Raw genomic sequence first — 19,396 nt, 5'->3', positions numbered from 1 at the left:
TGTTGCACACTAAAAAGTGAAAAGTGAATGACTTGTTGATTGGGTTATATTTGAAAAAAAATGTGATTAAATGTGCAGTAAATGGAGGGTTTCTTTGTTTTGTACTGCTGCTAGACTTTTTAATGGCAAGAACTGAAGCATAGCATCAGTCTGGGAGGAGGCAGGTGCAGGGGAAGTCTTACCTCTAGTGATAAAAAGCTGGCATTCGTGGACAAGGGGAAAAATATTCAGATATTAAAGAAAATAACAAGAAATGTATTCTTTCATTGAAGGCATGGGAAAAAATAGAATAAAAAGAAAAAGGAGAGCTAGCTGAGGCAGGATTCGGGGTGGTCCAATAAAATGCCTGCTGTGATGTAGCCACCTGCTCCTAAGAGGCAAACTGCAGCACACGCACACCAGTACTAGTGCTTATTGGCTGTGGCCAGTGCTCATCCCTGCTGGAAGCTGCATTGCTGACTGATGGTCCCTGGTGGAAGCAGTTCTGAGACCAGCGAGCAGGGAGGTTACAGAGTAGTGCCTTCTTCAGCATTACAGAAAAATCTCTGCTTTTTGAAGAAAAAGGAACTTGTTCCCTTGATGTGATGTCAGGCAAGCTTTGCCTGCAGTCATGATCACAGTAGCAGCTGCTGAATAGAACAAAATGTCAAACTGATCAGTAAATAATTATATTAAAAATTCGAGGAATACTTAACTGAACAATGGACTAAATGAAATGTTTATGAAAAATATGTATCATAAGACAACTCCACCTGATGCTAATCAGAACAGAGTAGTTAGGGCAGTACTAGGGAAAGCCAGATTTCTTTTTTCTGTGGCTAGTGTGAAGGGCTGCTGAGTGGGTATACTAAAAGAAGTTAGACAATAATTATTCAAGATGAACTGAAAAGCTGTCAGTGTAATTCAGCTTCACTTGCTCTAGAAGAACTAGAGGGAGATATATATGCTTATATGTACTTATCATTCCAATTGTCTCATCTTTAGAGAGAAATTTCATTTTTGGAAGTATGAACAGATTGTTAAGGTTAGAGGCAAAGAAGCACCTGAAACATTTCTGCTGTGTTGGAGAGCTGTGTGCACAAAGGGAGTGTGGATGTGCACATTAACTTTTAATAAGCTTGGAAATCATTGACATGCAAACAGCTCTTATTCCATCCAGAGCCTGTACTTGCATTAGAGGCATATTATGCTGTGGTACAATCATGAGATATCTCTGTTGAGCTAACTGATACCATATTACCCCATGTATCACAAGAATTTACTTGATATCAGGCCATGGCTATGGGCCAGAATTGTTCAGCAGATCACCCCAAGAGTGCTAAGACTGAGTCCTGGGCAAAAAATGTTGATGTGTGATAGTGGATTATGACCTATGTTTGACTCTTAACTGTTTGTGAATGTAAAGATATAGAAGAAGACTGTATCTAGGATTCCCTGACTTCCTCCATAATTTAGCTCCCCTGGGAAGCACTGGAAGGACAGCAAGGGTTCAGCTTCAGCTCCATTCATACTGCAAATCAGGCAGACTGGAAGAAATGGAGCAAACAGTCATTTCTATCCTTTGTTTGTATCAAATATTGTGAGAGAAGTTATTCCTACTGCAGCTCCAATCTGGCTCTCCCGAGAAGTGCTAGAAATCTTTAACCAATCTGTTGTAGAGTTGTCAACACCGGCTTCTCATTGCATTTGATAACCCAACGGGAGTAAAAAACATTAGCAGCTCAGATTACTAATGGAAAGACAGTCCTCTCTGAACCCCTTCCTGGGACTGACCTGGCCATCAGCCTAGTGAACTCTGGATTGTCATTTCCTCTGGATCCCAAAACTATTTTGGCACCTCTCCCTACACCAGAATTTGGTTACACTTTTCCTCTGTCACCCTGACCAACTCTTGTAGGGCTCACATGCTGTCCTGCTCTGCTTTGAGATCTAATGGGCCATGATCTGGTAGAGCTCTGTGAAGAAGTGGCAGCATTTTGGGGCATGGAGCATCCTCCTGCAGGCAGGCAGACCTGGGATGTTCTGTGTGTTTTCCTGAGAACCTGCCTGAGCCTCTCTGCCTCCTGCCACCATGCTCCCAAACCAGAGAACCCAGCTAAGTAATTCTTGAAACAGTTGTTGAACTGACAACTAAAAGCCTGATAATTGGTTAACAAGCTCTGCTTTTATATTCACCCACCTAACCCCGGGGCAAGAGGTGTCAGGTTAGCTGTACCTTACAGCAAATCCCAGAACAAACCTGGCAAAAAAGGCTGAATAGGGAGTTCAAAGAGAGGCTGGAGTGTGAGCTGTCATGGGAGTTAACAGATGTGCCTGTACAAGCCTAGCTATCCTTTAACACCACTGTTTCCTGCAAGAGATCCTTTGGTTTCCATTCTGTTATTTGTGGTGTTCATGCTAGCACATATAATCCAATTCAATGATAACACACTTGCTGCATATGGTTTCTAAATTTGTTTCTTGTTTTGCTGCAATTAAAACATACAGGACTTTGAAAAAGTGAAGGAAGTCTCTTAGGATAATACCCCAGTATGTGGCAGATAGGAATGGGACCCTTAGTAACACAATTATAATTCAGATAACTGTGAACACAGGCCACTAGGAAAGATCACAATTAGATTCAGGTGGTATTCAAATGATACAAAACATTTCAAATAATTGTAAGACTAGGAGGTATTGGAACGATTACATTTCCATGCCTTTAAGGTATAAAGAACTATGACTATCATTGAAATTCATGTTAAAATTAATGTTTAAGGTAAAACCTAGGCGTAAAAGGAACTATGACTATCATTGAAATTCATGATGAAGTTCATGTTAAAATTCATGTTTAAGATACAACCTAAGCATAACTTAATTATGTCAAATCTAAGCTCTAAATCTGAACATTCAGTACGGGAATAAAACCAGAAAAGCATTTATCTCTCTTTTTTTTTTTTTTTTTTTCTTTCCACTCTCCTTTATGCAACATCAGATTCAAAAAACTATGACTGATCCACTCAGCCAGGTGTCAAGAAGCTAAGTACACATGAAGTGGCAGGAAAAAAGACAGAACATCTTGTGGCAGCATGTACCAGGAGTTTTGGCTGCTGTTCTGCCGAGGTGGGCTGAACAGACATTGCAATGCAGCTGGTCAAACCACTGGCAAAACATCTGGAAAAGACACTTTTGGAGGGGTAGGGTAATATTGGTGGAAGCCCTGATATACCAGAATTTGCCAGCAATTTTGTTGCAGATCTAGACCCAGATCTGTGGGAACCTTGAAATAATGAATGCAAACATTTGTGGTTTGTGGGTTAGGTTGAGAGAATTCAAACAACTAATAGAGTTTGACATGAAAAATAACTTCAGTATTTCTTTAAGAATGGGTACTTTATTATGTATGATTTCTTGCCTAAAAATGCTGTAGGCTATATTCCAGAACAAGAATACCATTACTTTTTGAGAGGGATGAATTAACCTAGGGTGAAGCTTGGCCCCATGCTGACAATATGTGTACATTTGGCCTGTTGGCAGGTTTCTAGAACAGAATGTGCAGGGAGAAAAGTACTCAACACTGAGAAGGGAATGACTGTAATTCACTTGTAGATGGAAAAGAATATACATATGGCTCAAAAATAACATGTAAATGCAGACTTAAGACTTATAGAGGAAGAGTTTAGGAAAAGCATGTGACAACCTTAAGTATAATTCTATCTCAGGAGGCATTAATGAATGGCATAGAAGCCTGTAGCAAATTTAAATGCTGGCCACAGTAACTTCAGACTGTTTGGAAACTATTTTAATTTTTTAAAGCTTTTCAGGGAGGTATTTTAAAGCTTTAAGCACATAATTTAAACCAGAAATTACTTCCCTAACTGTCCCAGATAATTTTCTTCTCAACAGGGTATAGATACCACTGCTTCAATTATTGATCTTGAAAAAACCCAATTTCTTCATTTTGGGTTTTTATTTTTTCCTTCAAAAGTTCCATTTTCCCCCATTTATATTTTTCAGGAGGGAGAAGGGAAAGAATTTTATTTTGCTGAGGCCCGAGAAATCTGACAGCCTGTCCTGCAGGTGGAGGTTGTCACAGAATCCATGAGGTTGGAAAATCCGAGATATGACTGAACACCACCGTGTCAACTACATTACAGTATCAAGTGCCATCTCCAGTCTTTCCTTAAGCACCTCCAGGGACTGTGACTCCCTCCACCATCTCCCCTGGGCAGCTCAGTCCCATGTCTAAACACCCTTTCTATGAAGGAATTCCTTCTGATGTCCAACCCAAACCTCCCCTGGGGTAGCTTAAGACTTTATCCTCTCGTCCTGTCACTACTTATCTGAGGGGAAAAGCCACCCTCTACCTGGCTACAACCTCCTTTCAGGGACTGGTAGAGAACACCAAGGTCCCTCCTGAGTCTCCTTTTCTCTAGGCCAAACAACTCCAGCTCCCCCAGCCACTCCTCCCAGGACTTGTGCTCCAGACCCTTCTCCAGCTTTGTTGCCCTTCCCTGGACAGGCTGCAGCCCTGCAATGTCCTGTCGGGCGGCCCTGGCCCTCCTGCCGTGCGAGCACAGCCCAGGCTGGGGCCGGCCCGGCGCGCCGCTCCCCGGGCAGGGCGCACCCGGGCCGAGGCGGGTGGGCGGCGGGGGCCGGCCTGCCCGGCAGCCAAACCCGCCCGCGGCTCCCGGCGACGGCAGCGCGGCCCCAGCGCCCGCGCCTGGCGGAGCCGCGGCCGGAGGGAATCCAGTCCGGTTTTGGCGCCGGGGACCGGCGGCGGCGAGGAAGGGCGAGCGGGAGGGGACCGCGCGCTGCGCCCGACAGCCGGGCCGGGCCGGGCCGGGCGAAGAGCCGGCGGAGAAGGAGCGCGCCGGGGGCAGGTGGGCGAGCGGCGGGGCGGCCACGCCGGCTGCGGGCCCGCCTGGCCGCGGTCGCGGGCCCCCATGGCCGCGGCGCGCCCGCCGCACACACCCACCGCCGCCCCCGGTGAGCGCCGCCGCCGCCCCTTGGGCACCTCGGCGGGGCCGCTGCCCGCGGCCGGGGCTGAGCGCGGCGGGAGGCGGCCGGGCCGGGCCGGGCCGGCCGGGCGGAGGCACCATGCAGGCGCGGCGCTTGGCCAAGCGCTCCAGCATGGGCAGCCGGCGGCTGAGCGCGGCGGCGCCGCAGGTGGACGCGGTCCGGCCCCCCAAGCCCGAGAGCGCCTGGAGGCCGCCCCGGCGGGAGGGCTCCGCTGCGGCGCTGGAGGAGGAGGACGAAGACGAGGACGTGGTGGTTGAGGTGGAGGAGGAAGAGGAGGAGGAGGAGGGCGGCCTGGGGAGCGCCCCCCGGCGCTGGCCGGCCACGGCAAGGGCCCCTCCGGGGGAGCCTTAAGGTGCGTCCCGGGAGGGAGCGGGGCGGGGGCGGTCGAGGGGCCCGGGCCGGGGAGCGGGGCCAGTGAGGCGGGCCGGGCCGGGCCGGGGGCGGCCTGGGGCCGGCAGCGGGGCTGGGAGCGGGCTGGCACCGGGAGCCTGCGGGGGACTCCGACGCCGGGCGGGCCGGCCGGCCGGCCCTCCGCATGTCCCAGGCGAAGCGGGCGGCGGGGGCGGCTGGCTAAAAGCGGACGGGGGGCGTGGGGAGCCAGCGGGGTCTGAAGGAGTTTGAGCGCTGGGAGTGCAGACTTGGCTGGGTGAAGCGCACGGCTGGCGGGGGTTGTTGAAGGATGTTCAGCCCGGCTGTGTGCGCAGAGGTGTTCGGAGAACTGTGCCTGCGGGGCGGGCGAGCTGCCGGGCCCGACAGGGCTCCTGCGAGCGCGGGTGGCCGTGGTCAGGAGGCCTGGGTGGGAGATCTGTGGAAAGTTTAGGAATGCAGCCCTTCTGTGCAGAGGCCCGATTCAAATCCCATCGAAGCGTGCGCAGGCAGTACGCTGAAATCGGTGCGGTTTGGAACAACCTGATGAACACACCCACTGGCTGAGATCCCGCAGATTTAGGCTTAATGATTTTATTATGAGGCATTTTCTGTAATTATTTTTTCCTTGGGATAACCAGGGTAGTAGGATTAAGTCTATGTATAGTAGTAGTGTAGAGGATTCGTGTGATAGATGTGCACTGGTTATGGAAAATAAATGTATATGAAAGTTTAAAGGGTACCCTTTTTAATTGATTTTTATTTTTTCCAATCTAGGTAATAATTCTTACTTAATAAGAGTTCAGGGTTGGATGGTTAGGAGTGCTGTATTACCACTGGGGTCTTTCCTGTATCCGCAGATGAGGAGAAGAAGAAGGAAACAAATCGAAAACAAACAATACAGAAAGAAAAATAGCAGCAGAAATGCACATTATTCCCATATTACTTCAGAGCAGTTTTGTTACAGCACTGAGAGAATCAGTGAGACTGTAGCTCTTCCCTGAGTCTGTCAAATGCCATGAGTTGTGGTTATGGTGTCTGGGTCAGACCATCCATGGTACTGAGGCCTGACAGGCTGAAACAACTTTTTTGCTACAGAACCAGCACTTGACACTTGAGTGATAGCCTTGGGATGAAGAGCACCATAGTGGGCTTCTGGTCCCATCATTCTCCCCACAGTGATGAAGGTCTTAAGTGTTAGAGGAGCTTCCTGGGTGTACCTAATAGGAAAAAAGAGTGAAATTCTCAAGTGGAGCACAATTAACTGAAATATAACTGGATTACATAGGTATAATCTGCATATAACAAGGGAGTGTCCTGTCCTCTTTGTCAACCCTCAACATGCTTTCAAGTAGCAGGACTGTTAGAGGTTTCTGGTATTTCTGCCTTACACCTAGGAGTATGAGTACATACAAAAATATTGTGCTTGCATGTGTTTACTTCCTTGAATAGTAAACCTACTTCAGAGGTGAGATTAGTGTAGTAATGCCTGTTAGGCTACATTTAGTGTACATAATAAACTGTCAAGTCACCGTTGATAACCAGGTGCACGTATTTACCCTCTGGATGAATGTTTCTAACTGTCATTACCTCGATTTCTTTCTCTGTTTGTACTTTTGGGTATTATAAACTACAAGGGCTTAAAATTTAACATTGTAAATTAATTACCTTTGGTTTCTGTGTATTTCTTTAGAGATTGTGAGTGTGGGAGTTTTCAAAGCTTTATGGGACGGTTCTTCCAAGTAATTTTAAAGCAACAGATTAAACTTCTCTGCCTTTGGCATTGTGTTTCTGAGTGCTTTTAAACTGAAGGGACTGAACTGCAAAGGTGCTTCCCAAAAGTAGCTCTGGCTATATGGCCCTGAGTGTGTCAGAAGGTGGATTTTCCAAGCAGGTTGTATGTCTGTTAATGAGAGAATCAGGCATAAATTGAATACTGAGGTCCAACTGCAAGACACTGGGAGGGTAATAGAACTGGTGCAGTCTGGTTGTGGTTTGTCAGCTGGAATTCCTTCCAAATGGAGAAGTGGCATGGAGTCAGCAGCATTTGACTCCCAGACACAGACTTCTGAATTGGGGACTGGGAGCAAAGTATATTGAAGGGGTCTCCACTCCTGAGAGTTGGCATAAATTGTTGCATTGACCAATACCTTCATAATAAGAGAAATCCTAAAGAGCTTCAGAATTTATTTGGACTTGAAAGCAAAGTGATCTGGGTTTTGCAGTGTGTGCTATCTGGATAATGCAGTTAAGAAGCCTCACACGGTGTTCTGGTGTGTATTCACATGTACACTTGATGTCTGTGCCCTTGGGTGGAATGGCACTTCAAAGCTACAGATTTCAGGGGCTTGTGGCAGTCACTTCTGTGGACTGCCTGTGATACATGGATGAAGGCATCATAGGTCAGCAGTGGAGTTAATACTGTTAAAAGGTGCCTGAGAATTTGATCCACTAGTCAAAATCAGCATAGTACTGGCACTATCAGGTCTTAGAGGCATATTCTCTGCTCCAGAAAGGAGTCCACTCTGTGGCTGTGCCTTTGGTGGTCTAGTTTTGACCCTCACTCTTAAGCATGGGGATAGAGAGATACCTTATAAAGATAAATATTATTTCTCCATTTTCTGAAGTTGTGGAAAGAGAGAACATATATGACAAAAAAGAGAGACTGGTGCTCATCGGGAAGATAAAAAATTGTGTCTGTATGTTGCTGTAGCTGTGTAGCTGTCCAGGAGGAGAACACTGGAGAATGTTTTTGTTCCCTGTTCTGCCCTGCTGTGCTACCATGCTGGAAGAGGCTCAAGTGTGCTGTGTGTTGCTGGTGGGTAATGGCAGAATAGCCAGAGAGTCTTGGAGAGCCTGTAAAGCCTTGTTGAGAAGTGCTGTGTCTTCTTACTTTGTCAGAACTAGTTCATTAATCTCTATATGGAAACAAATTACACCAAGGTGCTGATTATGCAGACTCATTTTGCACATGAAACCCTTTTTGTGCAGCTTGTATTTGCTTTGGCTGCATTTGGATTTTCAGCCATTTAAAATGAGATGGAAAAGTATAAATAGTGTAATTGCTAGTACTTTGTCTTGAACTGTGGGTTAATTTGCAGTCCTGTTTAATTCATCTTTTGTATGTAGCCTAGTTCAGATAGCACAGCCATGTTAATACCATGCTGGGGTTGATGTAGTTTGTGGAAACTGCTGAGTTTGATGATTGGGAAAGGAGTTTTGAAGTAGGGTCCATCAGCAGTCTCCAGTGCTGACTTTATCAGATACTTAGAAGAAAACCCCACTGCAAGTAGCAGAATTATGCTAATTTGTCTGTAAACCATCAGAGTGCTATGATTGAGAATGTGGGCTAGTAGTGAACATGGGCTTGTGATAACATGCCAGCACGTTGCAATGTTTTCTCTGCTGTTATGAATAGTAAAGGGGTTGGTGCTTTCTTCTGTTCAGCCCAGTGGAGTTGCCAGTTTATTTCCAGCCTGGTTTCTGTCCCCAGGCTGAGAGTATGGACACAGGACTTTCCTAATCCAGCTGACTATGGATGCTGCACCTATTCTTCACCCATGGAACTACCTGTTCCAGATACTGGCTTGATTGTGAGCACCTCTTCGTAGTTCAGAAGGATGAATTTCCCACAAGTGGATTTGATCCTGCAAGTACATAGCTCCCCAAAAGATGGAAAATGGTCATATGAAGAGTCTGAAAACTAAAGGCCCAGAGAGCTGTGTAGTGATGGCAAAGGCATACAAAAGCCCAAGCAGTGTAAGCAAGACTTTAACTTCATGCTTACACTTTACCATTGGGTAAAGTTTCACCCACCATGTGAAGTGAAATTTGTGACAGGTGCAAAGTAAGGAGCATGTACAGGTCTGATCCACTGATCCAGAGGTTTCAGAGTGGAGATAGCACACATTGGTAGGAGTTCATGAAAAATTATACTTTTGGACACAGTTTTTGTGGTTTGTTGTGTGGTTGATTTTTTCACCCTTTTTTTGTTTTGTTTTTTAAAGATAAAGACAGCTGTGTGATACAGGCGATGCAGAAGAATCTTTAGAGCTTGTACGGAAGAAATTACTTGCCTTTTAGTTATGTGTTGTTCAGCTGCATTGAATTCACTCTCTTCTCTTTTGCTCCTTCTTTCTAAAGCCAATGTGAATTCATCACTGTCCTTTAAATCAGACTTTCAGGTTTGCTGTTTGAATGGGCTGTATAGTCATTGTGGACAAAAAAGTGGGTTTTCCTGCTTGATTAGTAAGTGTTATTTAATTTATCTTTCATGTGTGTGTGTACATGTTTTTTCAGAGGCAATTTGCAAAATACGAGCTTCAAATACCAGATTTACTCAGTGGAGAAGAGACCTTGCAAGACACCTTAGGAACTTAAGAGGAAAATAAAATGTCCCCTTTCAGACTAATAATGATAATGTTATTTTTATGAATACTGCTAGTTATTAGAACACCAGAACTCACGTCCTGAACTTGGAGCCTGTTAGGCTAGCCTGTGTACAAACTCAGAACAAGCATGATCCTGGTCTGTCCAATTCTACAAAGAGTAACGTGAGATATGAATGGACACTGATGAACTGTGAGGAACAGCTAAAGGGTGAGATGAGAGAGGCAGATAAACACCAGCAGCTTAGCCATATTTGTGTCAGTAGATAAAGTTAATTAATTTTTAAATTTCAAACTTCATTTGGCTGCTTCTTGTTCTTGAGTGAAAACCTGTCTAGTGAATTGGTGTGGAAAATTCATGTCTAGACTTGGGATTTTTTTTTCTTCCTTTTGAAAAGTTTTAAAAGTTTATACATAATATGGATTACTGGAGGCAGAGATGGGGGAGGTGAGAAAATAAGATAGTATTTTTTGTCCACTATTTGTCCGCTATTACTCAAGTAAACTGACAGTGTGATCTTTGCCTCCAGACTAACCCCCCCCCCCCCCCCAAAAAAAAACCCCAGGCTGAAACTCGGTCAGATTGAGAGAAGCCATGGGCCTGGACAGCAGTGGCAAATTGACTTTTCAGAACTCCCAAGGAAAGGGGGGTACCGGTATTTACTGATATTGACAGATACATTTTCAGAGTGGCCAGAAGCATTCCCCACCAGAACTGTCAAAGCTCGAGAGGTGACCGGAGTATTATTACAAGAAAATAATACCACGCTTCAGAGTTCCAGCCACAATAACCTCGGATAGAAGATCACATTTCATTTCCAAAGTAGTGCAACAGATTAGTGGCCACCTGGGCATAGATTGGGAACTTCACACTTCATGCTACCCCCAATCAAGCAGCCAAGTAGAGAAAATGAATCATTTGATTAAGCAGCAAATTATAAGACTGGGGCAGGAGGTTAATCTACCCTGACCCCAAGCTCTTCCACTGGCACTACTGCAAATTCGGAACTAAACCTCAAGCTAAAGGAAAGCTGAATCCTTTTGAAATGCTTTATGGACGACCATATGGAATACAAAAGGGAATGTCCACCCACATTGGGGAAGTAACACTGGCCACCTACATGGTGGCTTTAAGCAACTAGTTCAGAGAAATTGAGAAGCACGTGGCTGGAACTCAGAGCAGGGAACTAGATAGACCAGTACATAACATATAGACTGGGGATTATGTATATGTTAAGCCTCTTGCAGAAGAGACTTTGGAACCACAGTGGGAGAGACTGTTCCAAGCGCTTCTCACCACCTTCACTGCAATCAAAATCAAGGAGCAGAACGCCTGGATCCATCACTCTCGAGTGAAGAAGGCCCCAGAAGCCCCTTAAAGAGTGACACCAGGAGACAATGAACTGAGACTAAAACTTACTCAGGCAAAATAAGTATATTGCGGTCGGGGGTAGTTCATACTTTGATTTACAGAATTGTTTTGTATGTAATTATAACTGGAGTTTTAGAACTAGAAAGTACCTCTATCCAAAGCGATGCTGAATGGCCTTGGTCCCAGGCTTCTAATCAGTATAGTAGATCCATTAAAGTAGGGAGAACTTTCTGAGATTAAAGATCTAAACCTGTCCACTGTAGTAATTAACGGAAGTCAGGTATATGAGAAGCAAGAGTGGCAGGAACGGGAACTGTGGACACTTCAAGAGATCAGAGGAGAAGAAATCACAGTAGAGTGCCGGGTCGTCAATGGCACGGCTTATGAGAGACCAGCTGCAATTAGTGTCTCAACCTCTCCCGTATACACGCACCAGGAAGTTTGTGATAGCCTAAACAAATCAGACTGTTGGTGTAATTTCACCTTGATACAGCCTGTAGAAGTAACATGCCTTTAGGCTCGAGATGCTATCAGACTCTCATTTACATTTCAAATAGACACTGCACTTTTTACAACAGCAAGACCTGATACCCACGCTACAACTCACATAGTTCAGACTCAACCCAAACTTGAACCTGAAGTGTATGAAATAGGCCCCTACATAGTGAAGAATGTGAGTGAACAACAACTATTGTTCAATCCAGAATAGTCTCTGAAACATGTTGAGTTGCTCATGCAAATTAACATCTCAAAAATCCAGCCAGCCTGCTCCTCCTTCCTAAAAACATCCTTTGAGGGCTGGACAACATGGTTACAAAGACAAGTATATCTCAGGAGCAAGATAAAAAGGATCTAACTGGGATATTAGGGACAGGATTAAGAGTTTTAAATAGAATTGATTCAGAAATACTGATGAATAAGCTGACAACTGCAGCAGGTGGCCTAACAAAATTGAAGCAGCCCTTACAGTCATCTCTATTGGCATTAGGAACTAGCCAGTGGCAGATTTCAAAAGTACTGCCAAAGTGGGAAAAGGCCGGGGACCAAGACCACAAGTTAATAGTAGAAGCGCTTAGTGCAGTTCAAGATAATGTGTCTTTAGCTTTCAGTTGTATACAAGCACAGTTATGGATGCAGGCAACAGCAGCTCTGATCATACGGGAAGGGGGTGAAGGTAATTTTCCAGCTGAAATTTGGAAAATTGTCTGGGATAATGCGATTGATTTTGAAAGGAAGTTTCAATCCTGGTGGACCATGGTAAATTTCACCTATGATCCTGCTTCTAATGTGGCCACTGCCTTTGTGCTTACCATACGTAATGCCACTGTTTATGTTATCCATCCCATCATTGCACTAAGATTAAATCATGAAAAAACAATACTCTACCCTTCAGAACATAGAGTGTGGGCACGAAAGATAAATGAAAAGTGGCAAACAGTAAACTTAGAATCCTGCATTACTAGAGAACAGCTGGGATTCATTTGTGAAAGCAATACTATTAATGCCCAGGATGTGTGTCTAGACACTGAACAGAGTATTTGCCACTTCGAAATTCATCCAGTCACTGACCAGAAAACTGTGCTCGTATATACTGGAAGAAAGTGTGTGTGCCTGAGAACTGCTTGTGCTGCTGTAAAAATTGATAGCAGCGATGTTATTTTGTCATTCTAATTTCTGTATATGTAATTTTGCTAAGATTATTGAGTGTGATTTTTCATACTTAGCCCCAGTGACATCCCACCAGTTGATTAAAACCAACAATACAATGTATCACAAGCTATCACCTACCCCTATTGAGATGGACCTTACATTAGTAAAACAATGAATTAAGCACCAAGACCTACTGGAGATCTTGAGAGAGATCCAAGACAGCAGAAAGAAGACCTTAATTACTGTCCAACATGATACAAAAGAAATAACCCGAATTCTACAGAGAATAAAACAAAATGCAGATCATCACTGGTGAGATGTGATTTTTAGGTGGTCACCAACTGCAGAGGGAATGCTTAATAAGTTATGTCATCCCATTGTAGTTTTGTTACTATTAGTTGGAATAAGTTTAAGATTATCTACTATATTGCTAATTTAGAATTGTAAAATACTATGACAAGTGGCAGTGTTAACCTCCTTATCAAATGTACATGGTAAAGCATTGAGAGACACTTATTGCCATAGAAGTTTGCATTAAGTAAAAGAATTTACTTATTTTCTAGGAAAGGGGGGAAATGAGGCATAGTAAAAACCCCCAGAGCAAAAAAGGGGTGAAATGTGCCTTTCTGTGTAATGCCAAGGCCAAAGAAAAAAGCTGCTTCAGTAAAAGACAAGAAGATAAAGAAGAGACAGCAAAAAGAGAAATAAAGGAGAGACAGAGATGCTGTGGAACAGGGTAGGGACACAAGAAATTCCTTCTGATAAAGAAGAACTAACAGCAAAAGTCACTGCGAAATTCGTAAAAATGAATATGTATGAGCCTATTGTGAAATTGTATGCATATGCATTTGAAAGGGGGATAAAAGGAAGGACTGGAGTTCACAAAGGTGCGCATGCCCTTTTTAAGGAGAGCAATCTCCACATGCGTCCAGCGCTGTAATAAACAACATGCAGGCTTTACAACTTTTGCAAAGTTGTAGAGTTTTTTTCCTTCTCCGCGTAACACACAGACCATCAGTGCCTTTGTTGATCTTGTGCTCTTCTGAGCTTTCTTCAGACCCAAGGTTACAGAGAAGTCTTAGAATCCTGTAAATCAGCTTTGAACCCTCAAGTCCTACTCTGTTTTCTGGCTGCTAGATGAGAAATTCCAGTGTTACAAGAGCACTGGAGAGCTCTTACTAGACTGTGGGATAAATCGGTGCCTCAAAGATGAGAGTTTGGCTGCTTGGCCAGCCAGGAGCATGCTGGTCCTTGCTGGTGTCTGCTTTGTAAATACTGTGTGGATTGAGCAATGGTGCTTTTTTTTTTTTAATTCCCTCAGAATGAGTCCACATTGGCTTTATAATACTTTCAAGTGATTTATTGAATTGCTTATTTCTAAAAATAGTTAGCAGCTTGACTAATACTGCAGTTTAAGGCCAGCCCAAAGACTACAGAAGGACAATAGGTCAGACGAGAAACTCTCAAGTGTTTTTATTTGAAAAGGAAATAGAAGGTGAATGAAAAGAACGTTCATTAGCTCCTCTGGGCATCAGCTTTAATTTCATGAATTTGTGTTCATGTTTTTCACTGTAGCATGTTGCCGAGCAGAGCACGCAGGAATTTAATGTTACCACTGCTGCTGCTGAACAATCTGTGATAGGATCACTTTTACTATTCTGGCACCTTGCCAAACTTTCCAATCTCAAATGATTATTGCAGTGACATTTGTCGTATTGTATTAAAAAGTACATGTGTGGGTGGTATTTGTTGTTTGACAACAAAACTAATGAAGACAGGAAACTGAACAACTTCTGTTGCTTGGACTTTGAATAAAAATACAGATTTTTTTATTTGTGTTTTTCAAAACATACAGAATTTAATTTCCATAAAATCCTGACCCAGCTGAAGTTGATGGAAAAGTCCTGCTAGTTTAAGCAGATTTAGGATTTCAGCCCAATTAATTGAACACGAGTATAAATCTACTAGTAGACTAAAACCGTTTCATAGTGGTCCTAATAATTGTAAAAGACTGTTGTGATCACTAAACACAGACTCAGAGGGAAGGTAAAATGCCTCAGTCATCAGACACTGATGTGTGAAATTATATAGCTCAGTGTTTTACCATCTTTCATGCTTTTTTTTACATGGTGGATAAAAGACTATTTGAACTTTAGATAGGCAGTGCTGTTAAAACAAGCAGTCAGGATTGAATGGTTACTTAAATTTTATTTTGTGCTTCAGCAGATAAGGTGACTGATGCCTACATCATACTGACATAGAGAGCAAATTGTACAATCACCTTCTATAAACTGGACTTTGTAAAGCTGGCAAGATAAACATTTGAGCCAGCCTGATCTTTTATGTATGTATGCATATCCCTTTAAAATGGTATAAAAAAACTCATTGGATCCAAAATGCTTTTTACCTCATATTTCTCAACAGTTTTCTTTCTATAAGGCAGTGATGAGAAATGCGAGTACCTCCAGAGGAAAAACTCTGATTTTTCTAGTTTAAAATACTTTAAAGAGAACACTGTGATTCAGCCCTTGCTGCCTTTAGGTCCAGATCAGTGGTGATCCATAAGGCCATGGACAGCTGTTCACATCTGGTTTACAGAGCTGTACAGAAGAAGCAGTGAAATGAATAAGGGTGAATTGGTGGTTGCTAAGGATTTATAGTGATACTTTGCTTCAATATGTGTGACCAACACTGTTTCAGACAATTGTCCCTACTTTTTCAGAGCAGGAGAGAAGTGCTTGGTCTTGCAGGTGTTTCTTTCTCCATGCTGGTAGGTCCATCTGCTGGAGCAGCAACATGGGTAGCATAGAGCACTTTGTGCTTGGGCACTGGATGTGCCACAAACTGGACTTTGTGGAGTTTATGTTTCATCAGTTCCAAAAAGGGTAAAGTCTTCCTTTCCTCCTGCTCCCAGTTACTTGGGCAGCCTTGTGGTTGTGCCAGAATTCATTGTGTGCTTTTGTGGGTTACTGAAACAGTGGAAAACACGTGCAGCAGCCTCTGCAGACTCTGTGCTGTCCTTCAGTTATGGTGGGTCAAGGAAGAGCTTGCCAAGCATCTTCATAGTGCAGAGTAAAAGATGGGATATCACAGCTAGGACAGGCATAGGGAGGAAAGAGAAGGTTAGAAATGGAGCGAGCCTTCATCCTTTAGAAGGCAGAAGCCATGTGGGAGTTGGACTGTGCTTTACTTTGGGCCTGATGGTCCTTCAGGTTCTTAGTGAAGGCTTTTCTCCCATGAGATATTATTGCATCCCTGTAGAGGTTTGATAGAGGGCTGCTTTCTGGAGCAGCTGGAGAAGGTGGCCTTTCGCCTCTGCATGTTTTTACTGATGTTATTCTGTTGCTTCCAGGGGTAATGGGTTGTAACTCTGTGATACTGTTTATTGTGTAGTCAGACACAAAAATAAACTCATTTTTTTGGCACCTCTCCTAATCTGAACAGAGAAACTGCTGCATGATTTTGTCTCGAGCTGAACCCAGACTTGGGAGAATCTTCTACTGGAGCAGGCTTCTTGCTTGTTCTACTCTGCTGAGGGGTTGTGCTTTCTACTTCCAGGCTCAAGATCTGTTAGAGGAGATAAGGACTTGTGCTTATTTTTTGTCTTGCAATATCTCCTCCAGGCTTTCAGCATCAGGGATCAGCATTGGCCCTTTCCTTCACAGCACTTACTTCATTCAGAAGTTAAAACAGTTGCATACGTCTGTGAACTCCATTGGTTTTATTTCACTGAAATGCCATAACTTAAACAAACAAATAAAAAAGAGCAAAGTTCCAGGATGTAAAGGCAAATTGATTGCATTTCTATACCCTTTTAAGTGATCTAAGATCTGCAGTATCTTATCTCAGCTGGCTGCTTTCAAATTCAGACAATAACTTTTGACCTCAGAAATCTCACACCTCTGTATCTTAATTGCAAGAGATCTTGAAAATAAAGCAAACCTGGTTTTCTTTTCACTAAAAATATCCTACTGTCCAGTCAAGAGGAGGAGGGCTTTCAAAGGCAGATGTACTAATCAAGGGGTTTTCTGCTGAGGAGCAGAGAGGCAGCATTTCCAAAACCTTCTGCTAAGTGTGGGCAGTTCCCCACTGCCTTTGTAGTTTGATTTTTGTGAGCTCTTACTTACTTGATCCTGAATGAGATTATAGAAGTATGTAGTACTTCTTTGAGCTGCTGCCATCCTTGCTGATCCCAGACCACCAGCAGATGAAGAGACAAACAGGTGGAGTGTCTTGTACATCTTCAGCAATGGTCTTGAATTAGTGAAAAGATATTTCATTTGCACATGAAATTCAGCTAGTAAAGGCCATATTGATATATCAGTAAGACAGTCCATACACATGGCTGTATTAAGCTACATAAGCTGTTGTGTACAACTTTTGAATCTAGACAGATAAATCAGGAGCAGAAAAGACAGTAGGTACTTTGCCACTGAGTTCTAGGACCCTTTTTGCATCTCTTACAAGTAAAATCACCATTTCATACAAAATAGATGTTCATAGGCATACCATAAAAAATACCCTGACATGAGGCTTCAGAACTTCAGTCAGTGCAGTGGGAACACCTGGTTTGATGTTGCTCACTACTTGCAGCTTGTAAGTACATCTAGTAATGCAACAGAAATAAGAACAGAAAAGGTTTATTTGAACTTTCCTGCTAGTCCACATTAGCATGCTTGGTTTTTTTCTTCTATTCTAGGGTTTTTTAAGCTTCCCTAGAGGTGACCAGAAAGACCCAAGTGTATCCTCCTCTTTTTTCCTATTTTTCTTGACCGGCCCAGGGCACACATTTCCAGGCCCTCATCTGTTCTCTGTGTGACCACAGGTAGCTCTGGTGGCATTGGGCATTGCTTACACTGCTTTCACTGCAGGAGAGGTGAGGGAAACCTGCTGCCTGGCAGGAACCCTTCCTTCCCACTTGCAGGGCCAGGCACGTAGGTCCTTGTGAGAAAAAAAATGTGATAATTGGTTTAGTTAATTTTAAATTCACTTTCTGTGCAACCAGTAATTGGGAAGGCAATTATGACTGCCCATTCCTGGCCTGCAAGTCCTGCTAAAAGTGTGGTAGAGTACCAAGCACTCAGTGGTGAGCATGCTTGGCAAAGATTGAAGCAACAGAATTCCTAAATAAAAAATTAACCTGTTCTTTGCAACTATGACCCTCCACTTTCCTCCTGTTTAAGGCTTTCCAAGGTACCATGTATATTTTTAGATGTTTAGAGGCAGTGTCTTTCTCAGGCACTTGTTTTATTTAAGAGAAGGAAAACAGGGCTGAAATAGCTCTGCTGAGATCCTGCCACTGATGCCAAGCCTGGGGGCCAGTGTCCATTTGGAGCCCAGGTAGTTGGGTTTGCAGGGTGGTCACTGCAGGTCACACCCCTGTGTGCACAGCACAGCCAGGACACAGAACACAGAGTTATTTCTTTGAGACTTAAACATTGCAAGCAAATTTTGAAGATGTGCACTTTGGGTAAGTAGTAGTAAAATTTGGTAACTGTTACTCATTGGTGTCTGATTATGTTAGAAGTTATGTCATGTACTTTTCTGTGAGGAGTTTACTATGCCTGCATATGGGATGGGAAAGAAAGCTACCACACTTCCACATCCTCAGTAATTTGTTGATGTGGTGGAGAGAAAAAGGTACAAATATCTCTGAATTATTTTTGTTCAGACCTGAAAATGGTGTATGGGAAGGACCATGAATTCCCAGTGTTCCTTGCTGTCTCCCCTTGTAATCTTAGGGAGACCTTTCTGTCCAGTTTTAATAACGTTTATGCTTCCTGTGCCAGTTCATGTAGTATTTCAGATGTCAGAAGCTGGTGGTGGTTTTATTTGGGATACAACAGGTACCTGGCTGGGTACTGGATTTCAAATGTGGGAGTGAAAGTTTCTGTCATTCATCTGGGTAGATTCTCTATAACTCAGAAACACCTTAAACTGTTGCTATGATATGTGGGTTTTGTAGATGAGTTATGTTTAGCCAGGTAAGTGCTGACATACACATGAGGGTAATGGGAGAGTAGAAACTTCTTGCTGACTCCAGTTCTTGCTGCATAACACTGTATTGTGAATCCAGGCAACTTAACATGCTTAGAGTTGTGTTTTAATACATAGAAAATATATTCTATGGATGGATTTCTATGTTTGGTCAAATGAAGATAGGGATTTTTTCCTACCCTGGTTGAAGATGAATAGTACATTTCTGTATATTAATGTGTACTATATATTGTAAAGAACACTTACAGTGATCTTAAAATGCATTATGTTCTATATTGTTAGAGACCAGCAATTTATAAATGCTTAGAGTAATTAGATCTACATGATTTATATGTAATGAGCAACTGCTGGTGAAGCGAGTAATTAAATGCAAAGTATGCTCGAAAATGTAATAATACATTGAAATTCAGGGCAGATTATTTCCAAGCATCATTACGAGAATCTGTCTTATCTCTTTGTGTGCCAGTATGAATAGAGATTTCTGGCAAAATGGAAATTTGATGCATTCTTTCCTTCCACTGAGGACACTGTTTTTGAATGTCAAAAATTAGAGCTTTTTAACGTAAAAAACTCCCTCTGTTACAGGAACCTTAACTGGAAATATTGTACGAAGCAATATGAG

At 43.3% G+C, this 19,396-nt stretch overlaps 1 protein-coding gene across 1 annotated transcript in view; it reads left to right on the top strand.

The window, feature by feature from the left end:
• Window positions 1-5,132: 5,132 nt before the first annotated feature.
• Window positions 5,133-19,396, top strand: part of ZNF704 (zinc finger protein 704) — a 104,339-nt gene continuing 90,075 nt past the window's right edge. Inside the window, 1 exon segment of the mRNA XM_030963523.1 lies at window positions 5,133-5,353. The gene's annotated coding sequence lies outside the window, so the exon portion shown is untranslated.

The sequence above is a fragment of the Camarhynchus parvulus genome, chromosome 2, assembly GCF_901933205.1.
Source record: "Camarhynchus parvulus chromosome 2, STF_HiC, whole genome shotgun sequence".
NCBI lineage: Eukaryota > Metazoa > Chordata > Aves > Passeriformes > Thraupidae > Camarhynchus > Camarhynchus parvulus.
This window is presented reverse-complemented; position numbering and strand designations above follow the sequence as displayed.